Source organism: Cupressus sempervirens, chromosome 2 (genome assembly GCF_028749045.1).
Source record: "Cupressus sempervirens isolate cs-2001-9-10 chromosome 2, ASM2874904v1, whole genome shotgun sequence".
NCBI classification, from domain to species: Eukaryota; Viridiplantae; Streptophyta; class Pinopsida; order Cupressales; family Cupressaceae; genus Cupressus; species Cupressus sempervirens.
Window position 1 is genome coordinate 144,481,406 of NC_143119.1, and position 13,459 is coordinate 144,494,864.

A 13,459-nucleotide genomic window follows, 5' to 3' on the forward strand; every position below is an offset into this window, starting at 1 on the left:
AGTCTATGCCTTCTTTCTATGAATATCCTTTGCATACAAGTCTATCCTTATTCTTCACAAGTTCGCCTTGCTCACACATCTTATTTCTAAATACCCATTTGGTCCCTATCACATTCTTATCCTTAGGTCTAGGAACTAACTTCCATGTTTCATTCTTCGCAATCTGATCTAATTCTTCCATCATTGCTTGAATCAAAATAATCATCTTTACATGCTTTATTTGCACTCTTAGGTTAAACTTGATAAATCAAACATATCTCTTCATTAACTCCATTTTTCGTCATCACAACTTTGTCTTTGCTTCCAATTATCTACTCTAGAGGGTGATTCTTTGTCAGATTCCTATTAGGGGTAGGAGTTGACATCTCAAATCTTATCTCATCTCTAGGTTAAGATCTCTTCTCTACTCTTTTCTCAACAATTAACACATTATTCAATAGATCATTACATTAGTCTCAAAGAAAACTTCTACATTTTGTCTAACAATCTCAAAATTATCTTTGTCTTCATCTAAATTGCAATCTAACATCTTTTCCTTAGTTCCATACTTTTCATCAATCTTAACATTTATGCACTCAATTATTGTCTTAGTTCTATGATTAAAACATTTGTATGCCTTTCTTTTCAATGAATAGCCAAGAAACATACCTTCATCACTTCTTGGATCAAACTTTCCAACATCATCATCTTTCTTAATATAACACTTTCTACCAAATATTTTGAAATAATTAACTGATGGTGAATGACCAAACCATAGTTCATAAGGTGTCTTGTTGATACTTTTTTTGATCTGTACTCTATTCATAGTGTACACTACTATATTGACTTCTTCTCTTCAAAATATCTTGGATACATCATTCTCAAACAACATTGCTCTTGTGGCCTCTACTATCGATCTATTTCTTCTTTCTAAAATCCCATTTTTTTTAGGTGTCCTAGGTGAAGAGTGTTTCTGTTTGACTCTATTCTTTTCACAAAATATGTTAAACTCTCTACAGGTGAATTCTCTTCCTCTATTAGATCTCAAACATTTTATCTTAACACCAAATTCATTTCTTAAATATCTTAAACTTCTCAAAAGCTTTAGACTTCTCTTTAAGAAATGCTACCCACATCATTCTAGTGAAATCATCAATGCAAATCATGAAATACGTTTCACCATAGAATCCTCTTATTCTTGAGAGACCATTCAGATCTATGTGAACAATATCCAACTTCTTTGTGGTAGTGAACTTCTTTCTAGGAAAAGATACCTTCTTTTGCTTAGCACAAATACATTCTTTGCAAACCACATTAGTAGGCTTAATTATCTTAGGTATATCTTTGACTACAAATGTGCTACTCACCTTTACAATATTATCAAATTTTATATGACAGAATCTCCTATGCCATCGATGAGGCTAATTATTGCCTCTATTTCATGATAGTTTTTAAACACTTTGTTAATACTCTATTTCATTTTTATCAAGACATTTGTGAACCTATGGGTAGATAGTATGCCATCTTTTGCCAATATCATATATATGATGCAATATTTCATATAATTATCAAAATTTGTGTTCTTATATTTGAATCTAATTTGAAAATGCTTATTTGCAATTATCTCTACATTATAACTAACCTGTTAGCAATGAAGCTAAAGATGATAAGAAGAATTCAAAGATGAACATTGAAGATAGCCAATAACATTCAAGGAGAAAATAATGTTGAGATGTAGCCATAGTGGAGAAAAGTCATAATGGTCCAAAAGGACACTACAACGAGTATGGAGGAGCTATGAAGACTTACCACATTCTTTGCATTTATTTATTATGGCAAGAAGTTGTTTAGACTTTATTATTCCCACCTTAAGACGTTATCTCTTCTTCCCACCTTGAGTTGTTATTTTCCTTCTTTCTCTCCTGCGGGTTTATAGCTAGGTTGTTTACATTTCTATTTCGAAATAAGTGTCGATCTCTTATATATAGGAATTAGACCAAGTGTGTTAGTTTAGTTAGTTAGAAGGAGAAAGTTTATGAGAATAGAATGTTAACTTTTACAGTGAGTTGTGTTTTTACAATTCTATGTGTTGTTTCCATGTAATGAATTTCTGAAATGTAATGAAATAGTTTTTCGTTTCTATCCTATGTTAGTAGTTTAGTTGAAGCCAACCAAGGGGGCCCACTTGGGAGGTGGATTAGATTAGGATAGTATATATTTATTTCCAAGCATTTTTAATATTACAAGTAGAAGTTGTAAGTTCATTCCTATAGCATCATACTTCATAAATATTCCTGCAACATCTGTGAGAACAGTGATAGTCAATGAATTGTGTTGGAATTTATGTTAGCCTTTCATTGTATTTCTAATATTCATAGAGTTAAGTTTGTTAGTTTCTTGCAACATTAGTATAAGTTCTTTTCCTTGAATTTTACTTTCCTACAACATAAGCATAGTGACTCATTAAGAAACCTAGTGCACATACTGTGCTGACCATTTCAAGTATACATCCTTGGGTTGACAAGATTAAATGCACCTTATAGTGGGAAAAATAATATTTAGATTTAATACATTATTCCTAAGCATGGCCTAGAGCATGATTATTGTATACCTATTGTGAGGTGGGTCATTTTTGGCGTCGTTGCTGGGGATGGTGTCAAGCTAGGAGCATTCTTAAGTCATAGTTCTTAGATAAAGTTTTTTTACGAATTTCTAGTTTTGAAGCTTCCTTCACTAGTGTGAAGAGTTCAATTGCATGCATCGAAGAGGAAGATGACAAGATGAATATGACAGATTTCTTCCACAGGAGTCTATTAATTTGAACGAAGAAATTGAAGAAGAAGTTGAGTTGCCTTTTGAAGACACAAACCCTATTTTCCCTACAAAATCATCTTCAAGAATGGAACTTATAGATACCAGTGCTCTTCAACCTTTTAATGAAATTTTGGCCAGTTTCCTTGATAATACTACTTTAAATCCACCAATTGTTAATTATCTAGTACCCATTGTTCCTTTTCAGTAGCAATCTCATAATCTAATACTTCCAGTAATGGCACAACCTACTTTTCTATTCCCTCTTCCAAGTTTTGTAACCAATGCTAATCTCAAAAACATACCTCCAACTGCTATTCCAAAGTTCTATGGCCTTGAAATTGAAGACCTTGATACTTTCTTGTTTGAATTTGACATACTTTGTCATATTTTTTACTGCAATACTAATGCCCATAAGCTCAATTTTTTTCCAACAACATTGCAAGAATCAACTCTATGATGGTTCATGGGCTTAGGAGCCAATGCAGTAGGAACTTGGGATGAAATGAAAACTCTATTTTTGGATAAATATAAAGAGTATTACAAAGCATTTGGTTCAAGAGGAGATGATGTCTTTAGGATATCATAGAAGGAGGAAGAAATACTGGAAGACTATGTTTCACATTTCTTATATACACTATAGAAGAACCTTCAACATAATGATGATGTTGCTTCTGGATTCGATTGTGTAAGTGTTGAACCTTCAACATGTCTTGTTCAAAGATTCACAAAAGCTAGTCTTTCTAAGAGGTGTGAATGATGACTATCTAGAAGCACTAGACCTAATGGCTGGCAGTGATGTATATCAAGCTTCTTGGGATGACCTCAAGAAGATCTGTTAAAAGTATTCAAGGTCAACCATGACGAAAGGCCGAGGATCTCATTCCACAGTCAGTAAAGGAATCAACCAAGGTATTTCAAAGCTTGAGATATCTAACCTATTGTTATATTTCAAACAAAACATCATCAATGATGTTGCTACACATCTTGACACAATGATTGCAAAGAAGAAGCATGTAGAAGCTAAGTTACAACTAGCTAAATACTACCCTAATTGCTGGAAGCAAAAGAAGGATTGTAATTGTAAATTAGTTGCAAGCATGGAGAACCAACATCTTCCAACTAAGTACCTCAAGATAGATGGAGATGATGAGAAAGTATTTTTTGTTGCTCAACACAGGCCATGGGCCCAACGTCAAGGTATGCCTCAGGACTCTTTGCAAAATTCAAATTCATATGGTAATCAATGGAAAAATCGTAATCCCCAAGGTCCTCCACAATATCAACCCAATTGGAATAATGCTAGGCAAAACAATCCACAACAACCCCAATGGCCTCAAAATTCCCAACCAACTTGGCCTAACCAATAGAGTAACCAATGGTAGAACCAATAGAACTATTGGAAAAACTAGTAGAACCAATGACAACCACCCCAAGGGAATTGACAGTCTACAAACCAATGGAGGGGATCTCAATAGTGGCCTAACCAAAATACTACTACTACATAATTACCATCTCCAATTCAACAACCTGCTTTAAAGACACCACCTGCAAATCTTGGACCTCAAAAATAGACACAGTTACCTACACAACCTCGACCAAATCCAAATAGCCAACAAACACAACAACCCATGTATAGTGTTGATGCTCAACAATATCATGCTTACACTCTAAGTGTTGTAGATTTACATCTGAGATCTGGTACAACTTTACTAGTGCCAAACTACCTCTTATAACTAAAATACTAGATCCTCTAATAGCATCAAAACCCTCCATTGCTGAAATAGTTGATCCAACCAATGTTACCATGTCAACCCAAGATCAACCAGCAGTGGAACCTCCTTTTCCAAAAAAATTTATACAAAGAAAACCTATACAAGCAGAGGAAAAACCTTTTGATATTGTTGATTAGTTGAAGAACATACATGTCCAAATACCCCTGTTCCAAGCCATTAAAGATGTTCCAATATATGGAAAAGCCATTAGAGATGCTTTCCTGAAGAAGCCTGGAAGGAAGAAAAAGGACCCCACCATAGTTCATGCTGTGGGACAATTCGCTGACATTATTTTAGGAAAACTGATCACACCAAAATATTTTGATCTAGGTAGTCTAGTAGTGAATTTCAGTATAAATGGTTAATCTGTTAAGAATGCTTTAATAGATCTTAGCATTGCTATAAATATCATGACCAAAGACACTATGAAGAAGTTGAAAATAGAAGGATTAAGGGCTAATCCGACAATTCTTCAACTTGCAGATAGTTCTACTGTCACCCCTAATGGGATGATAGAAAACATAGTTGTAACCTTAGATTCTCTAGAGTATCCTGCAGACTTCATGATCCTATCCCCCAAAGTTAATCTATCTAGTTACATTGTCATCCTAGGTTGACCATGGTTAGCCATAGCTAATGAAAATATAAGTTGCAGATCAAGGAACATGACCATATCCAATGGCCAAGGAACAAATAAGTTTTATTTATATCCTCCAGCACAACCATTGCCAGATTTGAGCACATCTGTTTGGCCAAATTTAGGGGATGAAGAAGAAGAGTTAAATTCTAGAGTACAACTCATGATGTTGCATAGACAATCATTTCTAAAGTTGCAAGAGGAAGATTCAATACTTCAAAGTATCCTTACTAACAGTTGTGTGGTAGAAAAAGATGTATTTGAAAGTTCTATGTTGGAATTAATCACATATGAAGAATGTGATGGGAGTTGTACTTAGCTCAAAGAACCTGACATTCTTCATCCACTCTGACCATGTGAATTAGAAGCAAGTCCATGTTGGGAATATTCAAGATATGACAAGTTACTAAGAGGGAGGTGTGAATTAGTAACTTTAAATTCTTCCTTTTAAATTTTCCACAAATCAATCTATGCATTAATATTGAAAGTTAAAACATTCATCACAAAAAAGAACACAATATTTTGGTGACCCAAAAACCTTCCAAATAGAAAGTAAAATTGGGGTGGGGATGATACCCACAAAACTTCAATACTGTAGCATAAAGTTGGCCTGTTAAGGCTTACATTGACCACTTTTGGTGATCCGCCCTGTTAGGAGCACAAAGCATTGCTAGGTCCACCTTGTTAGAGGATTTACAAACATACAATGAAGTATGCACTCGATTAAGAGATTTGTACAAAGACTGTTAAGTCTACCTTGTTAGAGGATTTAGAAACTGATTCACCTGTTAAGATAAAGCAATGGATCTACTTACAACTAATTGTTGATAAGATCCTTTATGCACTGATCACCTTATGTGATGGATATAACCTTTCTACCTCTGTAATTACCTTGCTGTATTCCTTGAATTGCTGCTCATAATCTTTCGAATGTACTTCTCAAAAATATTTCATATTAATTTTCTATTGCTTCATACATGTGATATCTTACAATACACCTTACATGTATACCTTTAAAATTTACAAAATTGCAAGGTTGGCCAAAACACAAGTGAACAAATACATTACAAAGTCAGCCCAATAGTAAATAACTCGGGTTCACTGAACTGACTCGGTGATCTTTTGATACACGACATTCATTTCATTACTCGGTATTGTCATGCACTTGGTAGAAGAGAAGGCTTGGTCCATACTAATCACTTGATGTAGTTCTGAACTCGATGACCACTGGTGACTCGGTAGATGTAGTGTCACTCAGTAGATGCTACACACTGAGTTTACCTTGCTTCACTTGGTAAACACTACTACTTCCAATGCTCGGTTTACACTGAATCTTCATGACACAAGCTTACTTCTTGGTAGACACTGTGAAGCTCAGTAGACATTTTTGATCTTCATATTTCCTATATTCACTCAGTAGCCACTATCTACTCAGTATAAACTACTGAACTCTTCAAAGCTTGGTTAATACTAGAATGCTCAGTGAGTGTAGAAAATTAAGTGTTGAGCTCGGTAGCTATACTAATATGGATAAGTGTTGTCACTAACGGAAATAATAACTTAATGCCAACAATCTCCCCCTTTGGCATTAGTGACAAAACACTTATAAGTCAAAACATATGTACACAAACTGACTCACTGATTTTCTAAATTTAGGTTTTTCAAAATTGATCTTTGTAAAGCTGCTGCATATACATTTCTACATATATCTCCTTGATGACACATAATGTATATAAAAAGATACTTATGTACATAGCTATACACATATACATGCTAACTCTATTGAGTGCTATCTCCCCATTTCACTTATATTGATATCTCTCTTTATATATAGAATTTCCCTTTTTTCTTATACTGACATCTCTCCCCCTTTTTGACAATAATGCCAAAGGGCTACATATACTATGTATATAGTTACACCAAAATGAGAGAGAAATTCTTGATGTACCTTAAGAATGAGGGTGAATGAGGTATTCCAATTCTCTTGCAAAATTTTGCAGGTGGAGAGAGCAATCTGAACTTTTGGTGATAATTTGATCATGTGATTAGCCACTGAGAATTTCTGATCCTGGACCAATGTCTTGCAATGAGCAATATGTTTATGCATTGTATCCATTATTGGAAAGATCATGTTTTGAATATCAATCAAGGTTTCTCTTATTCTTTCTTCTTCTCTTAGAAGTTCTACTTGCACTTTTGCTAGATATTTCACCTTGGTGTGATGAAAGGAGCTAGAAGAGGGATCAACCTACAACTTTGATGCACTAGATTTCATGTTAGCATCAATCTTATTTAGCTTCTCCTTTATTTCATTGGTAAAATTGGACACATCACAAAGTTTGACAAAAAGTGATGCTGCATTATTAAAAGAATTTTCAAAATTTCCCAAAAATGTGGACAACTCCACTTGTTTGATTGCAATTTGCTTAGCAATATGCTCTAGCAACTTGTTATCAAACTTCCTTTCAGCCTTTTCAATTAGCTTCTCTTGTCCAGAGGAGTCCTCATTATATTTATGTACAACTTCTTCTAACTGAATCAAAATATGTTGAGTGGAATCCACTTCAATACCTATAGCATCTGTAATTATATTCTTGGAATTTTCAATTATTCTATACTCCTTATCCCTTTCAGACCTTAGCTGCTTCTGCGTAGCTTTCTTCTCTATGAGTTGATTGGCTAACCTCATTTCTTCAATAGTAGCAGTCTCATAGTCAATCTTAGGTATTATTATCTCTGTGTCTAAGTCAATGTCTTCTTCAATTTCTTTTCTAGTGATCAGAAGTTTTAATGGTTGCCTTTGTTTTACTTCAGTGATTACTGGTTTGACCTTTGGAATAGACACAATAGTAGAGATAGAAGGGCTAGCACTGAAAAATGGAATAGGGCTGAAGGATTGAATGCCAATAGAAGTACTAACTAGACCAAAAATTGAAACACTTCCCAAAAATGGTGCCACACTCATTATGATTGCTTGAATGTACACTCTGTCACAGTCCACCATGAAGAATATGTCATCCTTATAGTCTTCCACAAGTTGGGTGGGATTCAGAATCTGTTGTTCATTTTCTCCTTGAATGACTCAAAATAATTATCCAACACCTTTTCAAAGTTTTCACCCATTTCTTCAATAAATTCATTTATCTGATAAAGAACAGGGGTGTCTTTCCTCCATACGACTGTGCCCTTAGATGGAAAGAATTTTTGAACATAAAAGAATAAACAAGTAAGCAATGAATCGAACTTGAAGGAATTATTCTTGGAAGTCTTCACACTTTCAATGTTTTTGTTCAATTGCTTCAATAATACATCTGACAAATCAAATTCAAGGTTTTTCTTTATAACCTTGCATGCTAGGTCAACTGCCTCACAAGAAATACTGTTTGACTAACTCGAGCTGTAGATCTTATGTGCAATGATATGGATGCCAAACCTAAGCTCTATGTCAATGAAATTGTTTAATTTCAAACCTCTACCATCCCACTCAGCTAGGGTTTTCTTCTACAGTTCCTCTTGACCTAGGGTTTTGGTTGACTTGGCTTTGCTTAGTATTGGTAGACTCATAACCTTGTGTATCATATTCTTTGTAATTAGAATGGGTTGCTCCAACCATAATTGATCATTGTGAAACTGACTCAATATGTATCTTATCCATTTCACTTGGAAATTTTGAGGCATGTAAGGGATATGAGTTAATCCTTTAACTTCCAAATGTTTATGCTCGGGTTTCAAAACTCCATCAACACACATTTTAGCTAGGGTAGTATCCATTTCTAGTGTCCCTAATTCTTGAATAGAACATTTAAAGTGAGTTTTTATGTTGTTAATTAGGAGTACCTTAGGCAAGATTTGTGACTGAGCTCCATAAGGATCAACTGATTTAGTAACCACTAAAACAATTTTGAAATTAGGTGCTTTCCATTCAACCCTCTTAACTAGCATTTCAAAACCCTTCTTTGGTTTAGTGCTACTTCCACTAGTAGACGCCATTGCTGCTTAGTAGATGATTAAATTCATGAAGATCTTGCTGCTAAATCACTCAAAAACACTACAATGCTCTTTCAAATTTCTCTGCTCTTCGAATGTTGTGGATGCGATGAAAAATGAAGTCAAAATTACCCCTTTTGTTGAGAAAAAAATTTCATAAATGCTCGGCGCCATTATGACAAAGTGCATGACAGACTGTCATCCACTGACCTAACTCGGCAAGAGTATCAACTCAGCAGATGAACCAAATTTCTCTTATTCCCAACCTTGCTCGGTAAGGTCTACAACCAACTTTCCTCGGTGGAGTCTGATGCAACTCGGTGAAAGATGACCTTTCTGTGATCCTAGTGTATCTAGAATATTGATTGGATCATTTGCATTCCTCATATTTCTTGGAAGTGCTTATGATTTTCTTGCTGAGTATAGCTCCAATACATTCTTAGGAATTTAGTTTGAGCGGATGGAGTAACCCACTTCTTGAGTGACTTTACTACCATGATTCGAGCTTGTATCCTTAGTAGATTTAGGAATCCATTGCTACCTCATTTGTTTCCTTATATTGTCAGCCCTTGCTTTCTTTTCATCTTCAACTTTGCCTATATTCATGTAGTTTTTAGCTATATGACCGAGTTTAGTGCATGTGTAACACCTTATAGTAGTATCTTTCTTTCTTAGGTGATTCCTTGCACAATTTATGCTAGTGTGTCCATATTCTCCACAATAATGACATTTGCACTAGGTATTATAGTCCCATCCAAATATTGCCTTTACAAATTGTTCAACTAGATTGAATGATTTGGATTTGCATTTAGATGCCTTGTGACCATGCTTTTTGCATTTGTGACATTTACCGTCATATTTTGGTTTCTCCTTGCATTCATTGGCTTTGTGACCATGCTGATTGTAGTTGTAGCACTTCCCATTGAATTTTTATTTTCCATTGCTCCAACAATTGTTTGATGTATGACCAATTTTCCCACAATGATTATATGAGGGTTTTTGATTCCTTTTTGCACCTTCCTTGGAAGATTCACCTTGTTCTTCATTGTATCCCAGTCCTACTTTACCTTTTTGCCTATGAAGATTCTGCTCATTTTGCCGATTCAATTGATTCATGTCTTCTTGTGATTTTAACATTCTCTCATTGATTTATTTTTCAGCATTTAGGTCATTCTTCAATTTTTCAATGATTTTCTTTTCATATCTTAGTTCTCTCATTATTCTTTCATTGATTTCCCTTTCATAATTTAGATCACTTCTTATTCTTTCATTCTATGCTTTGAGAATTTTGATTTCTTCATTTACTCCAATGATTTGATCAATGAGGTCTTCATGCTAATTGGATTGATTCTGTTCTTCATTGTTTCTTGCCTCCAAGTCTTCATTTTCCTTATTCCTTTGTTCCAAAATTTCACATAGCCTGATTGATTGGATTTCTTGTTCTCTTTTGAGTTTCCTTACTTCTTCTTGCAAAGAGCCATTTTTTGCTAGGAGTTCCTTGATTGCCTCATTAGCTTCATCTGAGATGCTTGATGAGAAAAAGTATTCAATCTTTTCTTCAATATACTGATGGTCATCCATTTCTCTTACAAGTTCCTTCCTTCTTTTCAGGGATTGGGAAAAATGCTCCTTTGCTTCTTTGAGTTGAGCTATGGCCATCTCCAGATTTAGCTTTTCATTTTCAATTGCTTTGTCAAGTCTAAATATCTCCATTTGTCCTTAGATCTTTGCTCAAGCTATCAAACTTCTATCCTGAGAACCACAAAGCTCTGATACCAATTATTGGGAATATTCAAGATATGACAAGTTATTGAGAGGGGAGGGGTGAATCAGTAACTTTAAATTCTTCCTTTTAAATTTGCCACAAATCAATCTATGCATTAATATTGAAAGTTAAAACATTCATCACACAAAAGAACACAATATTTTGGTGACCAAGAAACCTTCCAAATAGAAAGCAAAACTAGGGTGGGGATGATACCCACAAAACTTCAATACTACAACATAAAGTTGGCTTGTTAAGGCTTACATTGACCACTTCTGGTGATCTACCATGTTAGGAGTGCAAAGGAGTGCTAGGTCCACCTTGTTAGATGATTTACAAACATATAATGAAGTATCCACTCGATTAAGAGATTTGTACAAAGACTGTTAAGTCTACCTTGTTAGAGGATTTAGATATTGATTCACCTGTTAAGATGAAGCAATGGATCTACTTACAACTAATTTTTGATAAGATCCTTTATGCACTGATCACCTTATGTGATGGATATAACCTTTCTACCTCTGTAATGACCTTGTTGTATTCCTTGAACTGCTACTGATAATCTTTTGCATGTACTTTTCAAAAATATTCATATTACTTTGCTACTGCTTCATACATGTGATATCTTACAATACACCTTAAATATATACCTTTCAAATTTACAAAATTGCAAGGTTGGACAAAACACAAGCGAACAAATACATTACAAAGTTGACCCAATAGTAAATAACTCGTGTTCACTGAACTGACTCGGTGACCTTTTGATACACAATGTTCACTGCATTACTCGGCATCATCATGCACTCAGTAGAAGAGAAGGCTTGGTCCATACTAATCACTTGACGTAGTTCTAAACTCGGTGACCACTGGTGACTTGGTAGATGTAGTGTCACTCAGTAGATGCTTGACACTGAGTTTACCTTGCTTCACTCGGTAAACACTATTGCTTCCAATGCTCAGTTTACATTGAATCTTCATGACACAAGCTTACTGCTCGGTAGACACTACTAATCTTCATATTGCCTGTATTTTCTTGGTAGCCACTGTCTACTCGGTGTAAACTGATAAACTCTTTGAGGCTTGGTTAACACTAGAATGCTCGGTGAGTGTAGAAAATTAAGTGTTGAGCTCGGTAGCTATACTAATATGGATAAGTGTTGTCACTAATGGCAATACTAACTTAATGCCAATAGTCCAATCTCTGGAGCTGCTATGATAGAGTCTACTACTAATGTTGAACTGTTTAAAGGTCATAATCTCCATGTTAATCCCAAATTAACACCCACACAGATGGAACAGTTAAAAGAATTGCTTCAAAGGCATGAAAAGGCCTTTGCATGGGATTATAGTGATATAAAAGGGTTGTGTCCTACATTGTGCACCCATAGGATATACATCAATGAAGGGTGTTTGCCACTCCATCAAACCCAGAGAAGGATAAATCCAAGCCTTAGGGAGATAGAAAAAACTCAATTGCAAAAATTGCTTGATGCTCATTTTATTTATCCTATATTTGATAGTAGATGGGTGTCACCCTTGGTCATAGCACCTAAAAAGGGAGGAAAATGGAGAGTTTTTGTAGATTATAGAGAATTGAACAAGACCACCAAAAAGGATCACTTTCCTTTACCATTTATAGACCAAGTTCTAGACACTCTAGTTGGAAAGAACTATTTCTCTTTTCCAGATGGGTATAGTGGTTATAATCAAATCAATATTGCTCATGAAGATCAAGACAAAACCACATTTACATGCCCATGGGGTACTTTTGCATACTTTATTTTACCATTTGGTCTATGTAATGCTCCTACAACATTCCAACAAGCTTTTATTAGCACCTTTGTTGATATATCACATGATTGTATGGAAATATATATGGATGACTTCACAACATTTGGAGTCACTTTTAAGGAAACAATGATTGATCTTGAAAAGATTTTGGTAAGGTGTCAAGAAGATAATTTGGCACTTAATAGTGAAAAATGTTTCATGCTCATGCAGGAAGGTGTGGTACTTGGTCATTTCATATCAGCTGTAGGAATACAAGTGGATCTAGCTAAGATAGAGGTAATTTAAACATTGGCCATACCTACAAAATCAAAAGATGTAAGATCTTTTCTAAGTCATGCTAGATATTACATACTTTTTATAAGAGATTTCAGCACAATAACTAGTCCCTTGTATAAATTACCCACAAAAGAAGCTTAATTTATTTGGACATCTGAATGTGATGAAGCCTTCCTACAACTTGAGAAACTTCTCACTATAGCCCCATCTTTACAAGGCCCTGATTGGAATTTACCTTTTCATATATATATATATATATATATATATATATATAGATGCTTCTGATTATTCCATAGGTGTAGTTCTAGCACAACAATCTCAAAATCTTTAAAATGCAATACATTATATTAACAAGAGCCTTCATGGACCAGAAATAAACTACATAGTGACAGAAAAAGAATTGGTAGTAGTAGTTATGCCCTGAACAAATTTCGGCAT